This window comes from Rhopalosiphum maidis, chromosome 1 (genome assembly GCF_003676215.2).
Source record: "Rhopalosiphum maidis isolate BTI-1 chromosome 1, ASM367621v3, whole genome shotgun sequence".
NCBI classification, from domain to species: Eukaryota; Metazoa; Arthropoda; class Insecta; order Hemiptera; family Aphididae; genus Rhopalosiphum; species Rhopalosiphum maidis.
In genome coordinates this window covers 80,969,937-80,993,340 of record NC_040877.1, presented here as the reverse complement: position 1 = coordinate 80,993,340, position 23,404 = coordinate 80,969,937, and the positions used below count along the sequence as shown (strand labels likewise).

Sequence of the window (23,404 nt, the reverse complement as noted above, 5' to 3'; positions counted from 1 at the left end):
AGTATAGAATTTAATTAGCTCTTTTGTCGTACCTCTTTTGTCAATCAGTCATCTGTATAATTCTTTTGGTTCATTCTTAGTAAGATAAATTCGTATACGTAAGCTTCTTTTTAGTAGGATTTCTGATGTACTACACGCTACACAGTCATGGTCATTATTTTTTTGATTCTGCGTTAAAAAAACGAAATAGTTTAGTGTATGGATCAACTTGTGACTAATTCGTTAGTCATTTTTTTAGGGTTTTTATTTACCGTTTGATTTTTACTTGGCTGCTTGTAGCTAGATGTGCTGAGATAAAAGTGTACATTTTTTTTTTTTTTGAATATATCATCAGATATACATCTGAAAAATATAAATTTATATAATAATTACTATTATTTTGTGTAATATATTTTAATATATTACATTTACTATTAGATTATTTTAACATTAATATATTTTTCAGCTTTATTAACGAATAAATTAGTATTACAATGATTTGTTAATAGTAAGACAAATTATATCTACTCTAGTATATATCTGAAACTACTGAAACTCTCTTGGCAATAGCCCGCTTATAATCTCAATGGATGCCAAATCAAAAAAGTAAAGTTGAATTAATCTATATCCTACTACATAGGGTGCGGTAATAACAAGATCAATTGATAAATCTTATTTAAACTAATGCTATCATGAAATATACAAAAATGTACTTCTATAAAATTCATGCTGTTTGTATTTATTTTACCATTGAAATATAAATTATTTTGTATTTAGTTTTAAAGTTTTCGAAAATTATGTCAAATGGTATGAAAACAATATATTGATATAATATTATGCATTTATATATTAGTTAATATAATAAGTGGCTCTAACGCCTCTAACCAATTTATATTAGCATGCACTTAGATAATTTCGTTTCAAGATAACGTATCTATGACATTTATATATTTATTTATATTTATATGAACCAGATTAGAAAATTGATAATAATTTATCTGAAATTTAAAATAATGATAATGAAATTGTAAACACAACGACGTGTTTTTATCAAAAAATGTTTGATATCATATCTACCTGTTGGTCGTCTGGGGGGTGTTAGAGTTTTATAAAAATAAAAACTGAAGTCCACGTTCTAAAAGCATGGATATTGATTTTCATTATAAGCCAACTACAGTGCACTGGAGACACTTTTAACTATTGTTTACAATCAACAATTTTACAACAAGTATGCTCTGAAGAAAATAAAAGAATACGTAATAATATCATAGCCTATTTCAGTCAAAACGCAAAAAATGTATACTCGAATAAACTATATAGTTATTCGATACTGGTATTGTATATATTCATATACACTGTACAATGCATATAGAGGTACATATTATACCTCTAGCTATGGTTACAATAGATTTAAAAATATTTGCTTGTACAGTCATAAAAAATTATTTAGATAAGGGTTCATTTTTTTGGCTTACCTTAATAATATTTAAGCTATGTTTTTAAAAATAAATTTGGCGTAAAAAATGATTCACTTTAGGGACTATTAGTTTTCCTAATAAGCCTATTCTATGAGGGATTACTTTAACATTTTACCAGTTTTTATTTTAAGAGCTTATATTATTACTATTACACATAACATATTTCTCTGATGCTCGAAATGTAAGCACAACATTCCTTGGCATCAAGTTGGTAAATGCTAATTCAAACAAACTGACAATGACAAAGCTTGAAACAATTATTTAATCCATTATTGTACTCTGTATAGTCGTACATCATAATATACTATTATATCATATACATACGTCTTATTACTCTTATTATAACGTTGGGAAAATTTTATTATTTCGCATTACCTTCTAATTATAAAATATCCATCAAATATAAACTGTAAAAAGATTTCATTGAAAAAGTAAATATTGTGAACCTTAATAATAATAAAAATACATTTTAATTTATCCAAGAAAAATATTTTACAACAATATGATTGCTATTTGTTATTTGAATTATTAATAAATATTTGATAATAATAATAAAGGTTGAATCGTAATATTCTTATATTATTATTTGTAAATTTTACTGAAACCAAATCATTATTATTATCAAAATTTAATAATTCATAAAAATAATACTTCAAACTCGGTAAGGTAATAATCAACACTTGTAATTTGTATTAAATTATTTATTTATTGTATTTAAATAGGTATTACCTTTTATGAAGAAAAAATAATATCCATAAGCTTCTATTATACACAATATTTTTACTTCTAAATTCAGTTTTGCGATTCCGAATGACTTACTATAACTTCAGTCCTTACCAAGTACAGCTTATTTTCGGTTAGGGAGAATGCGTACGGTTCCAGATGTTTGCCATTTACGATTTAGCATCGTTAGTTATGATTTAACTTTAGTGTAAAACATTTCATTAGAGCATTGAACCAGCTAATTTGACTTGATGAGACTTCCTATCTGTACGATACTATTATTGAGAGGTTATTATACCGCCATCTTTCCTATTTATGCTTTTGACTTTTGGAAACATAAGTTTTAAATAAAATGATAAAACTGATTGTTTTTTAACAGATATACTAAATAAATATTGCAATGGATTGACCGGAATTTTTATATTCAAGAAAATTCAAAATACTTTACACTTGTCCTATAAAAAGTGCTTCCCTAATTATAAAATTAACAACATTTATTATTTTGTTATAATGTGCATATAAATTATACTGTTTACGATTTTAGCTTATAATAGTAAATAAATATTGTATAATGTATACATATATAGTTAGTTGATTCTTATACATGATTAATAACAAAATATTATACATACTATTATTAACTACCAAAGAAAATGAAAACTAAGATTTAATTTATAATATTTGCAAGTCACATAGTGTTTGAAAAATGTACACAATATATTTTATTTTTTTGATTAGCAATTCAATTACGAAAAACGTATCACTGTGTCTAGGTACTTATATTCTTTGTATATTATAAATACATTAGTAACGTTGGTGTATTTAATATACACGATATTTATATACATAGTATGCAATGCACAACTTACTGTGTTGTTATATATAAAGTTCATAGTAAAACAAGGTTTCACATTTTAAACTTTAATAACGTTCCTACATTTAAAATGTATTAACCGTATCTTAAATACTATAAAATAGTCGTATTAGCTATAATTAATATTAATAATTATTTTGTTTTTTATTAATCAATTTTGAAACTGTAACCGTAAGTACATTTATTTACTTTATGACAAATTTGCAGTTTAAAATGAAGTTTTAAACACTAAAATCGAAAAAATGTCAATATGTTATTAATAAAAACATATAAACATACAAGTATACAACTTTTACTAACTATAATTGTAATGCCAGGTTTTAAAAGAAAATGTTCATATTTTTTTTAAACAATTGACCTAAAAAAAAAAGACATTTTGGTAATTTACTTTATAAACGTTTCCGAATAAATCAATATATTTTTTATGTAAAAAGAAAAGAATCGTACGTACTACTGTTAAATTGCTGTCAAATAAATTTCACCTTTTTAAGTATGTACAAATTGCGTAAAATAATATCTTTGTATCTTTATTATTACGTTTAAATATATGTCACAATGATTGTGTTTTGATTCAGACCAACATTTGCACATATTATTCTTAGTGTAAGGAGATTTATGAAACTTTTTATTCTCTAGAATTATTAAATATGTCTGTACTGTGACGTGTTTAAGGAGAATGATTTAGAGGAAAAAAATTTAGACTACGATGTTTGCACCTGGTGTCCATAGGGTGTGTGAACAAACAAACAAAAAATGTGATGATTAAGTATGTTTCATATAATGTAATATTTACTTGATAAAAATATATATTATATATGATTCTCTAACAACAAAAAATCTTAACATTGTTTAAAAAGGAAAAAATTCAATTTTTAAAAATATATTAGAAAAAAAGTTTCTTTCTATGACCTTTTTATATGTTACTATTTCAGCCCATTAAATTTTAAATCCAATTAAAAGTCTGACATATAATAACTACTAATATTTTGTTTAGTAAATTATATTATATTATGCATTATATAGGTTTAGCTACAATCTATTAGTATATACAACTTCTAAAAACATTATGATTAGAATATACTTTATTATTTTTTAAATTCTTAGCAGAGCGATGTTGGTTTTTATAATGATGTATGGTGCTTTTTTTACTTACATACTTTATATATTGTATTTTCAATAAAAACTGAAATAATAAAATGTATCATTTGAAACTTAAATTTACTTTACACAATTTTATTTTAACTTCAAGTATTTATTTCGTCTTACCTTTACATTTTTTATTATATAGTTTATTGTTTAAATTATGTATTTAAAATCGTATCTATAATATTAGTGCAAATTGCATTACATCTTTTCTATTCGATTCTAATTTATAGATTATAAAAGAGAGTTTGGACACTGGATTTTCACATGATGTAAGTCAAATAAAATGTGTTCATAGTATTGTCGTTTTAATTAATTTAATTATATAATAATTCATTCAATTTAATTCAACAAAAATGTAAAGATTCAAAAAAAAAATCATTGAGTTCTATAAATATATAATTTTGGCAACTTTTATTTTGACATAAACCTTTTAGGTAAAGAAATAATAATTAAATATAAGCAATGAATAAAATTTTTTATATAAACCATATATTACATTATAAAAAAAAATGACTATGACTGCGTTTATAATATACTTGTAACCGTTATTATCTGAGTATACTTGGGTTAGGTAGAAAAAATTAATTTAAAAAAAATGTGCACCTAATTTTTAGATTATAGGATATTCCGTAGATTATTATTTCAAGTCATTAAAAATTACTGATAGATGATACAACTGAATGAATGTATTAATTAAAAAATATAGATAGTGCATAAATGTTAAAATAACTGATAATAAAAAATATTTAAAAATTAATTCTTATCATTAATTACTATGAAAACAATTAATCACAAAATCAAACTAACTCCAAAATTACAATAATATATTGAATGAAATATTTTCAGATTTCCAATTATCCAAGGCGTTTTATTCTCAATTCAGATAATTCAAATATTTTCAAATAACCAATTGTGTTGATTGAGCTTTCAATGTATAATTTTTTTAAAGTTTTATGAACGTTACAAGTCCCAATTAATTTAGAGGCATATCGATTATTATGATTTAATTGAATACCATAGATTTATAATTAAACTTAATACACAGGATTTAAGCGTTGCGTATAATATATAGTTTACAATATATATTGTATATTGTACTAATGTAAAACCTACTAACTTTACTAATAATAACCTAACTTAGGGAAAAGCTTATGAAAAAAAGAAGAACTAAATTATTGTTAAGCTTTGAACGGAACTATAATATTTTTTATATTATTGATTTTACAACGATATGTGAATTTTATTTGTGTATGTCACCACCTCTTGGAACAGCAAAAAATGCTCTATTTATCAATTTCAATAAATTTTCTAAATTGAATCTAATATGTACTATAAAAGTAATTAATTCGAAATACGTTTTTCAATAATTAGGAAAAGCAAAAAAAAAAAAATCTATTTTGTTATTTTGTTGAAATTAAAAACTTCCTACCGTATATACTCGTATCTTCTTCTGTATATTACGATTATAGACAGGATAATATATACAAATAGCAAAGTAAGTTATTAATGTAATACAGGCCAATGAAGCAATTGTGCTGAGACCACGTTTTTATCATTGTGAATTATAATAAAATGCCACAAGAATGAAGTACAATGGTTCACTTCTACCGTGGTATTGGTGAAGATGTACCTACGTATTGTTAAAGTATATATTTTGTCTAGTGTGTATATGCTTATATTTCTGTTTCCTAAGTGGAGAAATAGGAATATGTCTGTTCCGCCATCTGCTGAGTTTTAAACGAGAGTTTTTAAATTTTTTTATACAGAATTACCCAATTGGAGGCATGTTAAAAGTAAGCGTTCTTTATATTTGATCATTATTTTTTTCGAGCAGAAATGGGTACTCATCTAATATAATATAATATTCATTTTATAATTAAATAATACAAATATTTTGTATGATTAAGCTGTATAATTACACATTTAAATATTTTCCTTGTTAATAGCACTTGGGAAAAATAATACCCCCTCATATTTGTTCAAATTTATAGAACACAAATTAATTTTAAAAAAATACACTTAGAGCATAAATATATGTATATATGTGTATAGAATGAATATTTTTATAATAAATAAAACAATGTAATTAAAATTTAGCATCGACATTTTAAGGTATTTATTTGAAGGAATTCATAGGTCAAAATCATATACTTTACTCGTTTTCATCTCACTAATTACATTTATTATTACTTTAAGGTTCATTTGTATTGTATCGATTAAATGATAAATTAACAATTTAATATAAATATGTATATAGGTATATTTTGAATTAATTGTAACTCAATTTGACTTGATAATACATTAAAACTAAAATACATAACTTCATACTCAAATAAATAGTTAAAAAATACTCGAGACTTAAGAAATGTGTTATGAAAAATGTATAACTATCACGTTGGCATGAATAAATGTATACTTGAACTGCGCTTCTATTATTATACTTGTTTAACAAAGGTCGCTTAATAAACCAGCTAAGTAAAATGAAAGAATATACATAAATATTTTGCAGTTTAATTTTAAAACCATTTTGTGCATAAACTTATAAAAATGTAATAAACTGAGCTAAAAAGCAAATACTTAAATCACGTCTCTGTATTATAATATACGTACAGTGTACATAGATCTATCTATGTAATGTGAATATTCAAAACTAAGTTAGAACATATACATTTTAACCTTAGCTACTACGAGCTACGGTTTTCTTATACAAACAGAATTTTAAATCAAATTACCTATCTACTGTTGTACATCACCTTTCACCATATTTTCTTTTTTTCGTATATGAATCATCTGGCATATTTATTTAATCATTCAAATTCATATTTAGTGTAAATCGCATTTTTGATCTTTTATATTTTAAATCAAATTATTTAAACGTCGACGTATGCTAGACGTATAAGTAATTTATTTATGAACTTTACAAAATGAGAAACTGTCAATTTAACATGATCTAGAGGTTTCCTTTAAAAAAAACTCTTCGTCATCATTCGTAAAACATGCAAAACATGTCTAACCTTTACTTACACTTCTTAAAATAATATCATTCAGATTCAGTCATTTACAAATATATTCAAAATATTATAAGTTCAAAAACATATTGATTAATATTTTTTTATTTTACTTTAGTTTATAATTTATATACCCTAAAAATCTGCTAATCGAATATATACAATACGCTAACATTTATAGGTATAATATGTGATATAACTCGTCATATATGTGAACAAAAGTAGCCAAAAATCAACATTTTTATATATATTTATTTTAATTTGTCATATAATATGTTATACCGTCATAATATATGTTAACTAAGACAATAAAATACACATTCAGCGTAAAGTAGTGTATAATAAACTATAAATTATAACCACTACAGTGTTACTTAATTAGTTTAAAATTAATAATTTGACAACTATATCTAAAACATGATTGTGTAGACTTTCTATATTATATTATATTATTCTAAACTGATTAAATTATTTATACATCAAGTTATGTTTATTAATTTTCACTTTATAGAAGTTCATTTATAATAATGTTAAAATAGTTTATTTTCAATTTTCATTAAATGGTTAAGTTTATTGTATTTATTTATCAAATTTCTGTAAATATTTTGCTTATTTAAGTAAACTCTAATATTACTAAAGAAAAAATAAACAATACAACTTTATATTTATCGTTGAAATTAAATTAAATTTTTAAATGTTTGCAATAATTTATTTTAAAAATTGTAAAGACATTGTTAGTCTCAACTTTATAAAAATAAATGTCATCATTTTTTTCATAAAATATATAAATCATTTATAACCATTAAAAGTAATCTAACGTTTAACATCAAAATATTTTAAAATATAAGACACAATATTTTTAGCTCAACGAGGCACTTAACAATATGATATTTCATGTAAGATCAACAATTTTATTATTAGTTACATAAAATAAAAATCTTGATCGTTAAATACTTCATTTTATTCTTATAGTCAATTTGTATCTTCCGATTTTGGTAAATAGCAGCAGCTTAAAACGATTAAATACCTGAAACTAAATAGATATAATATATTATAACATTTAATGATTATTCGTGAATATTAGTTATTACTACTCTTGAAGACCTGACTAGATCAATATAACATAAGTGAATATCTTGAACATAAATCCATTGAATATTTTGTGAAATTAGTTGATATTAGATTTTAGTAGATATCAAAGTAAAATAAATTACAATCTTGAGAATATTATTACGATTTTAATACCCAGGTTAGATTAGGTACAACCAAACAATAATAAATGTGGTAGTAATGAACAATCAATAAAATGCGTTAATATTTATTATTTTATAATAATATCTATATCAATAATACAAATAAAAGTATCTACCCATTGTGAATAATCGGCGATAATTATAACGAAACAAAAATATATTGAACCAACCTCTTTAGTGTACCGTACCTAATATTTTTATATTAAACCATTTTTTTTTTTTAGTCATAATATAACCTTCTAAAAATAATTACATTCACTACTATGACCAAACATTGTTGTCCGTGTGACTGTTTAAAACTTTCAGTTGGTGATATAAACTCCTAAAATATTCCTACATGGATAATCAATCTATATCTTCAGCAATGTTTCTAACTTAAATCCGAATCATGAAGTGATTTAAACTTATCGATCGAGGAGTGGATATAATGGACACACAACACATTCACCCTAAACCAAAATCTAACTAAAAAAACATTCAATTTTTTTTTAAAAATATTAATATCTTTTAATCACTATATATACTGTAAATTAACTGGCTACAGAGTTTTTCAATATTTTAAGTATCTACAATAAAATAAAATTATACTTTGTGCATATTAATTCAATGATTTATTGACTTGATTTTAATTTTTGAGTTATGAGAAATAAACTAATGTGTATGTTTTTATAGGTAGAAATATTAATCAAAATATTTTGAATTGACCTCAGGTAGTACATAACTAAGCTAATTTTCAGAATTCCATAAGAATATAAAACCATAAATTCAATAAACAAAAATGTATTCAAAACCCTAACACATAAATTCTTTTTATTAGAATATGAAATTGCTAATACGTGGTATAAACACTATAGTAAACTGAGCTTTACTCGGTGTTATTTTTCAAACAGAACATTTTATCGTTGATTTAAAATGTATAGTTAAAATAATATTTTACAGTCTTTTACTGGATTTATGACTGTGTGAGTGAAAATATATGAATACCTAAAAAAAACTCAATAACCAGTTAATATAGTTGTGATTACTACTAATAAATTTATAATATTTACTTTATTTATCATTGGCATGGAAAACTTTTTTTTTTATTAAAAGATATAAATAAAATAAATATCAAAAATTGTATACTTTTTTGTTGAAGTTTAATGATAATAAAAGATAAATATTTTGTATGTTTTTTTTATATATTTTATTTGCTTATAAATGGTATGTAGTTAATATCTATAATTGTTCATTAATTATTTTTCATATTTCATAAATTTAATTATATCATCTCAATTTTCAGTATTTAAACGTAATAACGTTATTTATAAACCCATTTCTCTACTTAAGCCAATTATAATATGCAGTTATTGTTTTCACACAACTTTTAATATTACACCTATTTTTTGAATAATAAAACATAAATAAAACATACATTATAAATAATCAATTATCGTATTGAAATTCTGTTTAAAAATAAAATGAGATATAGATGCAAATCGAACTCCAAAACAAATGGTAATAAAAAAAAAAAAAAAAAATGATAAGTATTAAATGAAACAAAATATTATTTAAGTTAAAATTATTGTTTAATGGAGCTGAAACGTTTGTTTATGAGCAATCGTAGTTTTTGTGAATGAGTAAAAACCATGTACTAATGAATGCTACAACAGATTTTATGTACCATGAATAATAATAAAAACTACAATATTTTATATCAACACTTCATATCAGTGGTTTATTATGCTGAGACCTCAATAATGAGAATACATTTAACTTGAGACATGTAAAATATGCACAACTCATATCAAATAAACTTATTATTATATTCGTGTAATATGCAATAAACGGCTATTCTGAATAATCTAAATTATAATATAATGATCACTCTAATAATCTCTATATTTTATACAGTATTATATTGTATATTTTCTTAGTTGGGTTTCTAATTATATTACTTGACTTTAGCTTATCATTATTTTACATACAGTTTTATCGATTACATAACATCTAGTATTTTTATGTTGTGTAGAGACGCAGAGTATTTGTTTTCCAGGAAGCAACATCCCAAAACGGTGCTATAGTACACTAGCATCCTCCCCTCTCCTCTAGATCAGCATCTGTAAATAATGTTCAATTTCTCCTGTGTTTGAATTCTTGAGGATTATATCCAGATGAATATTTAAAATGCTTGATGGTCCGTTTTTTTATTTGTATACAATTACATATTATCACAATATTAAATGTTTTTATATTATAATTATATTTAAGTCTAGCCTAAACGGCTATATATGTTTATTTGCAATCTCTTATTACCTAAATTCGACACTTATTTCGCGTAAATGAATGAGATGTGTGATGTGAGGTACATCAACGTATGTCACACCAAACCAATGTAGGTATCGCTCACATGTGTCATCATTAGCGCAACTAGGGAGAGAGGCTTAGCCCTCTCAACTTTTATTTAAGCACCCCCAAATGTTTTAATTAATACACCCCCAATTCTAAAAAAAATAATTTCGTTTTATAGAGTATGGACTGATATGCAGTTTTAAACTTACAAGCACTATATCCTAAGCATTAAGTTATGTTCGTTGATCCTAAATTATAAATTTTTTTTCTTTTATTTTTATTTTTGTTTCCAATTTCATTTAATTACTCATAAAATTAATTATTATTGTTGAATATTTTGATTTAAAATGACAGAGGAATACGCAATTGTTATTGATATTTGTCTTAGTTAATAAATAATACTATTTATAAGTAATCAATTTTATTAGATAACACTTATAAGCAAAATAATTTAAGTAGGTATATACAATATACATAGTCTAAAAATCAAATAGTAAGTAAATATACTTTATACTTAAAAATTAAGACTATGTATAGCAGTATATTGTTTTGGTGGATAATATGAGTTAGACGATTTGGGATATTACATTTTAAACTGTTGTCGCATTCAGGAATTTGCCCTTAAATCGTCTATTATTTGAATTTAATAACATTGTATGTATGTTATAACACAAAATACCATCTATATGGAATGTGTGGTGAACTAATTACAGACTTGAAAACCACAAAATATGTCAAAGAGAATACATTTAATTTATCACCTGGTTAAATTATATGTGATATGCCATATTTTTTTTTTACATTATCAAAGTTATTCATGAAACTTCTTATTAAATATAAACAACACTGAAAGTAAAAATATTACCTACATATGATATTATTAAGTATCGTCAATGGACTATTTCATTTACTTTCTTCGTTATCATTTAAGGCTATTTTTGAACATGTACAAAATTTAGTTCAAATAAAGAATAATATATAAATAATACAAATATATTTACTTATTTTAGGTTATCTATACTCTAAAAACAATTTAAATTAATTTTTTTTTTTTTTGTTATTTTCTTTTCTATAAATGTCAATAAAATTATTATAAACAGTTGAAATGTTTGAAAATGTAATACACGATTCTCATAAGTTTATCTTATGTGTATTTAAAAATATTTAAAATTTATAGAAACAGTTTTTTACTAAAGTTTGAGTTTTAAATATTGATGAAACCTATAACATTTTAATAACAATTCACAATTGAGGTTAGTTTTTTGTAAATCAAAAAATATTATTATATAATACGCACTTAAAACGTTTCATCCTATATCTATATTTTTTAACTTATAAACTATTTACAACAATATTTTCCAAATTGTTGAACTAATTTTAACCTAATGATAACACAAGCTTTTCACTCTGTTACATGACCAGTTCGTTGGTATTGACTTACTACAACAGTTAATAGCAATATAATAATGTTGAAGGTATACACAAAAATGAATGAAGATTTGTATGGGGCGTATATACTTGGATACTATTGATTTAATTTGTACCAAATTTTAAACACATATTTCTTGAGATAGGAGCAGTGTTGTTTGATAGTTTTGGATCACAAAAATCACAAAATGTTTTTATATAACCATATAGGGTTGCTATTCGTTATAGAATTATAATAATAATAAAAAAAAAAATTGTAAAGGTAAACTATCCAACCCACTATTCATCGCTATAAGATTTTTTTTTTAATAAATGAAAGTATTATTTAGTTTATTAATAGTTATTCAAATATACAACTAAAAGCAAATTTTTCTTTACTGTTATATATTAGAAAAATTCGTTTTAATTATATGAAAAAAAAAAAAATATTTATACATTAATCAATATAATTCCAACCTTATAATATTATTGTATTTTGATGCATTCCTATATATTCTAACGTTTTAGTAGAAATTTGAATTATACTACACGTAATGTTACAATAGACAATGATAATTTTGTACCAAAACATCACAATATTTGTGTATCCTATTGTTACTAAGAACTATTTACATACTGAGTGCGAAGAAGACAATTGTGACCAACCTTGAACCTGAGTCCGCGATTTCGGTAAGCATTATCGTATATTATAACTTTCGTTGCATTACGTGCTTGGTGAACTGGCCATAGGAATTCCGGTCGAATCAACTGCAAGGTCATCGTCATAAACTTTCAAGGAGAGAATTCTTGCACACGGTATTATATAAAATCCGTAAGTTTACTAAGCGTATTTGCTTAATGGTCCACTCGATATTTTCATACAGTTATGTTTGTGTTTAAAAACGCAAGAATAGAAGTGCTCGTTGTCAAAGTACAACTTTTAGGTATATCCATACATAAAAATAAGCCATTCAATATAGCCAAATTTAGGACTTTATTTTAAGTGAATAGGTACAGTTATTACCATCATTTTTTCAAGAAAATAAATATAACTTTAACTGTCCAATATTAGAAAGACAAATATTTATACATTAAAACTAAATAAAAATAATGTGAATTTGATCGTTTAACTTTTTCGCCTGTTAGGTTATTACCAATCTATCCCTATAAACATTAAACGCATTATTTTATGAATTTTCACATATATTAAAAATACAAACTGTAAAAATATAATTATATTAATTATAAAACAACCCCGTTTAAATAATAAATATTAACATACAAGATGCACTTATACGTCTTTTGACTAGGTATACTTTAATTCATTGTATTTACAAAGTTTTAATAATTATTAAATATATTATAATAGTATAATAATTTAAAAGCCTACTTAATTAGTTTCATAATAAAATAAAATGCTATATCGCAGTACATAATGTTCGTATAATGTATATTCTTCAAGTTTTTAAATAAAACATTAAATATATTAAAATTTAAGAGTTTAACTTTTAAAATAACAAATATTAAACTGTACTTTATATAATAACAACAAAAGTTTCAAATTCTGATACCAGAAAATTTAATTGATGGAAATAAAAATAAATTAAAATATTCCTCATAAAAAGAATCATTTTAAAGTATAGATAATATAATACAAATAACTAAATATACATATGATTTATGTTAATTAACAAAACAACTATGTTTTTTTTAACACTCTGTTAATACATTTTTGTATGGTTATTATTTTATTTAAGTACTAGTTTATTCAAAAATAAAATAGTGTAGTTAGTAAATTGAAAAGCATAATTTAACATATATTATTATTGTTATTAATTATTATTTATCTTACAAAATATTACATAATATAACATAATACATGGTATAATGTAAGTAAATTATATTATAATTATTATACATATGATGATAAGTATTATTAGCTACTTTCTTCCGAAATGTTAAAAAACAATTATTGATTTACTTTTGACGTAACTACATAGTGTTTGATGCACTTTTAATTCAAATTTAAATTATAGGGACATTAAAATATATTAATTTAAATTGTTTCTGATGATACAATTTTCTGAATTCTTGTAATTAAATACATTGTACTACACGCTCAAATAGTACTTATTTTTATTATTATTTTCACTGTATATAATTTATAGGAACAATAATAATATTATAACATTCAAAATCAATAATCATAGTAAAATCCACATGAAATTGCTTTAAAATTTGTTTATACTGTTGTATGGTATTTTAAAATTGAAACTATTTTAAATTATATATATTTTTAAATATATAAAAACTAAACAAATTAAAATGAAAAATGAAATCAAGTTTCACGTTCATTAGAAATAAGATATTTTTGTAAGCCAAAGAAAAAATCTTTTGATTTTTAAGTACTGAATGTTAAACACAGTTATGAAATGCTTTTCTAATTTCATTTTTAAATCTAAAATTAGCCAGTGAACTCGTATTCTAATATGTTGTTTTATAAATAAACTCGTAACAATATAATATTATTAACATAGTTATATTTTATTTTTGTTAAAAAGTTTAAAACTAATTTCATATATTATAGTTTGAAAAATTCTAAAATATTTTGAAAATTATACTATGTTAAAAATGCTACTATAAATATTTTTAAAAAATGCATGATTGCCATAATTTTTGTTTATTCTTTTACTAATTACAATATTAGAATATTATTAATATGTGTCTTTTGTAAAAAGATTGTTCTTGTGACAATATTTAAGATTCTGTAATTTATTTTTCAATAACTAAGAAATTTTTAGTTATTATTTTAACCATCTCCCCTAAAAGAGCCAATTTTCTATCAGAAACCTCAAAGTTGAACATCGGAGCATCTTTTCATCTATAAGTGTCTGAAGATGTAAAAAAAACTCACATCAGAGGGATGCATAATCTAAAAATAGTGTAAAACCAATTTATTTTTTTTTTTCAAACTAAAAATGTTTAAAATGTAAAAACAATTTCCGTTCAAATAATAAAAGTAATATTATAAAAACAGCTATTGAAATTGTGTCAAAATAGAATTATATTTTGCGATATTGAAATGTTGATATGTCCATCACTTCCCATAGGCGTATTCTTTATTATTTAAAAAAATTAATACCTAAACATAAACATATTTTTATTATTTTTATTATTGTTTATTTTTCGATAATATAAAAATAATATAAATTAAATGAAATTGTCTGGGTAAAAAATAATCTAACGCCCAAGTGCAACTTTAAGTGTATTATGAAACATATATATATATATATATATATATTAAATTATCAACAATAATCATATCAATCATTATTAATACAAATAATTATTCGTTTGTATTTTATTGATCCTAATTACCGTGTTTATATAACAATATACGTGTATCATAATAATATAAATGCATCATTCAATAATATGATTCAAGCAGTAAACATAAAACATTCAATCAATTTTTAAATAACAATGGATATCGAAAATTATAGTGTCACAGTTTTATTATTGTTTGGGTATTTTCAGACAATAGCTGATTGTATCTTTCATCTTTATATCATAAATAATACAAATACGTTATTGTTGTTACGTATTACTACGAGTAATGAATAAACAAACAATTTTATGCTGTCATTAACTTACAGGTTATTGTAAGTACGTCATAAAATATCTACGTAGATTACTACTTACATCGTACAACCAATTTCAAATAATTAATATTTACATAACTAGCATACATTATGTTATATTTATATGTATATACAAAATTGTGTATTATATCCTGAAAATAATATGCAAATCGCTAAAACCATGTAATGTATTTTTCTTATACGTAAAACCATGTTTGATGCCATTTTTCAATATTGAATAATCATTTAGCTACATTATAGGTGCCGTATGAAATAAGTTATTCATTTACAAATTTAATTATTTACGTAAATACTAGTTAAATTTTGTATTTGAATAAAATTCATATTTTCACAGAAATATTAGAAAATACTTATATCATAAGTATTATGACATTTATACGCTAATTTAATAATTTTACTTACTTGTGTAATTTTAATAAGAGTTACATTTTTGGTATGATTAATATTTTTCTACTATCTTTTGAAAAACTAACGCAGATATTTGAAAGAAAAACAAAATAAACAACAAATATTTTAATAAAGTCGTCCGTCAACAGTATATTATGAACCTAAATTAAAATAAAAGAAAAGTGTCAATTTTTTTACAAGAAATAACTATACGTTCGGTACATAATACTACGATAGTTTTTATTTTTTATTTAACATAAACTTTTCAACAGTTGTGATATATTTGTAATTTACATTTTACATTAAATAAATACAAATCGATAAACTGTTAATAAATTCAACAGTAATACAATATAAAAAACGGTTGAGAGATGTTAAATTTGTTCGAGTAGATTAGAGGTAATGATACATTTTGTCATGATGGGTGATCGCTGATTAGAATCCCAGAATCCTGGATGATCCAATCAGTGATTTAGGAATTTTAGACCATTCTCCTTCTGGGTGTATAATTGTTCGTTACAGAATTCGGCAAAAATATTATGCTTAATGTTATTACGCCCTCGTAAATGCATGTTAAAAAACTAACTATTACGATACCTAGTGTATATTACAAACAATAAAACTCCAACAAAAGTTTATATTCAACTTTATAAGTTTAAATAGAAATCTAAAGTAAAAAAAAAAAAAAAAACATTAACTAATGTGGAATTATTAGCTCACATTTATTTGAATCGTTTTAAGCAACTTTATTATTTTACTTAAGTTATTCAACCTTTACAATCTTTAATTATTTATCAATTTTTTATATTAAGTTAGTATTTCCTAAAATATTAAGCTAATAAAAATATAAAAATCAATATTTCAGACGCTTTATGTAAAGAGATATACGTTACTGTTCTGTTCAGTACCTATTTAAATTAAAATGTATTGGGTAATAATTGTTTTAACGTGCATGATGAACCTACTCCATTAGTTCCCATAACAATAAATATAAAATAATACAACTTTTAAGGTTCTATAAATCATAACAATTTCTATAAAAAAATTCACGAAAAAAATTATTTTTAGAAAAATATTACAGTAAACTAAAACTATTGCATTTTTCCAAGATAAAAAAGAACTTTATCTGTGTAATAATATCATAATATTTTGAAAAATCTTTTTCATATTATTTTGAACCATCGCTATAGACATATTTTACTAATATCCAAACAGGATAATCTAGTTTAAAAATAATTTATTTGTCTTATTTTAGGCTGCTTATAAATATTTTATTTATTTTTATTTACAACTTTTTTTTTATTTTTTTTTTTTATTTGTGTGTTTAAATTTCACTAAGTACTCATAATATATGCAATAATAATTTATCAATAAATTAATCCATAACATATCCGTATAATGAGGTACATTCGAAACCTATTTTACGGCTGAAAGAAGACTTTCCTAATTGTTTTTACATTGAAATGTTTTACAATTCCACATAACAATTTTAATTTCATCATAATATATATTTATCATATTATATCCGACATCCGTATCCAACTAAATAGTTGATGTAATACATTAAATTTTTCTATTCTCAGTCCTAAAATCAGTATTTACTTAACAAATTGATTCAAATACAATATCAGAAAATTCAAATTCAAAAACTATATTAAATATTATTGTATAGAACAATGTACACAATATGGTATCAAACTATATATTTCCATATTATTGTGGTTTTGATATTTTATTTTCCCATAATAAATTCTTAAATATACGTTCTGCGTAAATTTATGTTTTCCGGAATTGCCAACTTTGGTTTAAGTTTTCTGAAAACGTACGTCCGTGCCGTCTATTTTATTAACAAAACCTCAGAACATTTTATAAAAGTAGACTTCCAAGTATTGCATATTACATAAATATAGAAAATTAAATTAAAATCGAATAAATGTATGTTTTAATCTTATTTCCATCATATGTCTCTTAAAATATTCAACATTAGGTACTTATGTTAGTTTAAGAAGATTATGGTAATTATAATATTTGAATATATCATTTTGTGTTTCTATTTAGATTATAAAATTATATTATCATTAATTTTTTGTAATATTTATCTTTTGTTATGTAGATACTGATCGAAGCAATTGGTTTTATGATATTTTAATACGTACATTTTAAATTCGTGGATGAATTTTTATATTTTGTTATTACACAAAATTTGTAGGGACTTAAAACTGTTATTTTTCGAAAATATTATTTCAATTTACATTTTTACTGGCAAAAAAAAATTACTTATAGCATTATAACGTTTAATAAAATATCCTTAAAAATATAAGCTGATAATCTATACTCAGAAACGCTTTTATCGTATACAATTATTTATCATTGAATTAAAATGTTAACTCATCCATTCCAATGAGTTACACAAAGACCAGATACGATTGGCACCTACTATGCAACAGTGCAATTTCAGCGGTATTTTCTTACTTTGAATTGTATTTTTCCAATTTAGTTCGGGTACATTTATTGAATTTAAACTATTAGAGATACAATGTAGCTATAATATTCTAGTTTTTTGTTAAAATTTCTAAAAAAAATGTTAAATATAATAGGTAGGTACTTAATGTGCACAAATGTAATGGCCATTTATTGTACAACTATTTACATATATTTATTTTTTTTAATATTAAGCTTGAACAGTAGCGGTTATTTTAGCTTTTTATATGCTATTTTACATAATCATATAAATGGTAATAAGAAAAAAAAACATTACGATTTATATTGTATTAAATATATAAATTTTCTATTTCAGTACTCATATGAAATTAGATGACGTTTTTGGTTGAAAATTAAAACAAACTATTTTGGTTCACTGCCGATTCTTGGTCGGTTTAATATATTATTTCTGTTTTTCTAGATATTTTAAATCGTTTCCATGTATTTTCATTTTGTTTTATTTCTCATAATTTTGTGTTTTTGTTTGACTAGTGATTTAGCCTGGTATTGTACGTAAATAATTTTTTATGTCTATTATTGTATTGTATTTCAGTTTAAAAACATCAGATACTACTGTATTTTTATCGTTATGGTTGGTTAAATTGCTTCCGTGTATTTTTCAATGTTCCAGTGGTCAAATAAACCAGATATTCTTATTCTTATTGCCTTTGCTTATACATTTTGAACTTGATTTATTATACTGATTACGATGTCGTTGATTTGGAAAATTATTTTGAATACTGGTGATGATGGTTAGAGAATTGTTGAATATGTTATAATTTTGGTTGGGATAATTTTCAAACTTTATATGTTATGTCTATATGAAAATAGTAAATTTGGTTATGTATTTCTTTATGTAAGCATATCATTACCTATATGGCTATATTAATAAATAATAAATGTGTTTAAAGTCTTTTGTGTCAAAAAATAACGAAAAGTTTTTTTCCCAAATCGATTAAGATGCAGTAAATCAATTATTCTAAAAAATGCAAAACAGTACATTTATGTATTTTTTGTCTCGATAGTAGATAAGATGGATTCTAATAAATTACAATATGCAATATTATTATATATTATATGTTAGTCTTGACATTCTGTTTGTATATAGCTGATAATGTAATCCTATATAATACTTCTATGGATATATAATAATAAAATTTTTATTTTTCACAGTAATGCCTCATTTTGACTCAATAATGCATGAAAACAGTAGTGATAAATACATGATAAATTATAACTTATAATTAATGTATATCGTATATTTGATATAAAATTAAAACTGTATATTGTTATTTATAATTATTAAAAAAAAATGTTCCCATATAAAAAATTGCAATGATACAGTCGGTTTTAACTATTTCCATATAATTATATATTTATATATGTGATGAAAATTAACACTTTATAGCGTTTTGACACTTGAGAGTGATTTTTGTTTGACACAGTGATAAACAATTATAATTCAACATATTTGGTATCTGTTTCCTCTAGGATTTTTAATTATATGAATAACTGCGATTACTTCAATCTTTGATTGTCGTTGTTCAGTCAAAATTGGTATTTTGTAAAAAGTGAGGATATAACATAAATACAAAATGCTAAATTGAAATATTAGATTTTCATTAAACCGAAATACTAATAAAATTACATTGTTACTCGTAATAGTCGGTAATCATTTTCGCGATCGGGTAAAGTGGTAGAGTCAAATGAGTATTGCTGTTTGTATCCCGAAATGATAGTAAATAGTAACAGACGTTGGTGGACGGCGATGGACTGCAATAATGTTTGTATTTTTTACTTGCCACTGCTATGGATAGCGTCAAGATTTCACATGTTTTTCTTGTTAAAAATTTAAAAATATTAAAAATACCTAAACACGATTTTTTGTAGGTCACATATGCTATATCGATAAAAACTCAGTCCAAATTCTTCAACGGCAACGGTCACACAATGACTTTCGAGTGCAATGCGAAAAATTATCGACAAGCGACGATAAACAATATAAAACTTACTCATAATTAAACTCCGTATCGAATTCAACGTAACTGTTGATTGAAAACATTATATTGTAACCTGTTCGAAAAATAAAACAAGTGTTAATAGGAACGTATTTTATAGAAGTATGTAGTTTATTTTTTTCTAGAAACGTCATAGCAAAAAATGTTTTCTAAACAAAAACATTGAATTAAAAATATGTATCTATTTGTATTGAGTTGGAGCATTTCCAATCAAAGACCAAATATAACTTGAGTGTAAAATTGTCTTATTTTTTTCCCAAAATAATTTTTTATAAGATAATGATGAGAAAGATGTCAAATGTATTTAAATTGTTTAATTTTATTCATGAGTAATGTATTTTATCTGGAAATAATAAAATGTAAAATAGAATAGAGTCTTCTGTTTTATATAAAATAAATTCCTTGTAATTCGTATTATTTATCTATAATACGTTATGTTTATATAGTTTGTTATAAAATAGATTATAATTAAAAAAAAACAGTTAGAAGCCAAGAAACGGAAAATTGTCCATCAGTAGAACGAGCAGAATGCCACTATAACTATAATAATAGTTATCCATTCCTCGAGTGTTAAACATAAACAGATTCATTTTATTAGGAAAGTTTTCGAATACTGGTCGTATAATAAATATTATGTGTATGAACTGGAGGCGTTAGATACCTATTCTCCACGGAATAGTCGATATATAACCAAGCGTTATTTGGGTTAAATATATATAATGGACAACTACCACGGTAGCTGGCAGATTCATTCCGGTCGCTCGTTATGTGTATTTACTGCAAACACCTCAACAGTGGTATTACACTCGTATAACCACTATGTGGACTAGTTATATGTTGTCGTTAATATTATAGGGTCGACGGTATAACCGAGTGCACATATAAACAAATATTTTACTAAAAACTGTGTACATTCACTGTGTCAATCGAGTAGATATTTCGATTTTGGAAAATCTTTACTACAACCAAATAATAGTAACAAGTCCATGGTCGTGTGATAATTCTTAATATGAGTAATAAATAAACTTGTAATCATTTTACGCATAAACTACAACAATATCTTTAGAAATGTATAAGATGATAATTATGTAGACTTGAATTTCCTGTGCATTTTAAACGGTATTGTGAATAATATTATAATGATCATAACTGTATTATGACAATAATAATTTAATGACGTCAAAATATAATGAATTGTTAATCATTATAATCTATGTTTGTATATTACGTATAAATTATGATATAATGATGAATGCAATTAATTTAAATTTCTGTCAAAGTGTACCTACATTTTGACAATTATTTTAAAAATAAAATTTCAACTGTTAGATATAAAAAATCAAGATAGACGAGTTTTATATAAATAATATTATGCATACGCCTATGTCTGTATTTTATGTAAGTAAAAAAATATTATCGCATATACGTAGATGTATTGCATGAGATAAATGTATGATGTGCGTAAATTTATGGTGTTGTACAAAAATACATAAATAAAATCTTTAGTGTACCTAAATTGACAACGGAGCTGTCAAAGTTTTAATGGTGTTACACTTTTTTGTTTTTATTATTATTCTCCGAACAATTTATATGATGAATACACTACATAGAGTAGCGCATATACACATATAATAAAATACGTAGAGCTAGGTGAAAACATTTCCGCGGGCACCAATTTAAGTTCTGTGTATTTCAATGGTCAATGCTACAATAATTATGATAATTAATTTACGTACGATAACAACAAACAAGTACCTACTTGTACGAACAATTTAGGTCATAAATCATTTAGAGATCTAATTAATTATATATATATATATAATATTTCGTTTATTACATTATAATGAAATTATAATACTAAGTGCGTGATTCATCGAAATACTTAATATTGATCTTTCTTGTATATTAATTACCTATTTTAAATGTAATAGCCATTGACCAGTTTGCCGACCAAGTGAACCGATATCCCTAAAAATTAGTACTCACCCGTGACAGAAGGAACAAACACACCGACTATCTGTATTGTGATATATAGTGGAATAAAGTGGTATTATATATCTTATAATCTAGTGTGATCACGGTAAATATTTTACGTTCAATCTCGTCACCGAAGAGTATGATAGGGACCTGCCATCGAAGAAAAAATATTTCCCTTGCAAAAACGTAATTCATTTGATAACTCAACCTGCCACTCTTTGATCAGGAAGACAGTGTCATTTTTTTCTCAGATTGAGAGCTGCACCTATCTAGATTGCAAGTAGTCTAGATCGAGTGCACTAAAGAAAGAGCTCTAGTGCGATTGCGCTTTCGTATAGCTTATGACCTATGAGTTAATTTGTATCAGAGTTCAGTCTTTAATGTGAGATCAGAATATATTGAGCGTCTATAATCATATAAAACTATACTTTATTTATATTATATATTTTAATTCTGCATTAATTTCTATTACATCAAAAAATATAGATCGATTGACATTTTCCAAGACAGCGAACGAGATTTTCATATTTTTTACGAAAATTGTATCGTATAGTGTACTTGATCAGTTCCCTAAAACAGCGCTCTAAACATCTGGAACAAAATTTACATAAGCTATGATTTTCAATTATTCTTAGATAAAACAATTTAGTTAGTCATTTTTATTTTATTTCCATGATTTA

General features: G+C 23.6%; 1 protein-coding gene across 2 annotated transcripts in view; it reads left to right on the top strand.

Moving 5' to 3' along the window:
* Window positions 1-23,404, top strand: part of LOC113556570 (tachykinin-like peptides receptor 86C) — a 110,801-nt gene that overhangs the window by 25,590 nt on the left and 61,807 nt on the right. The window lies entirely within an intron of this gene.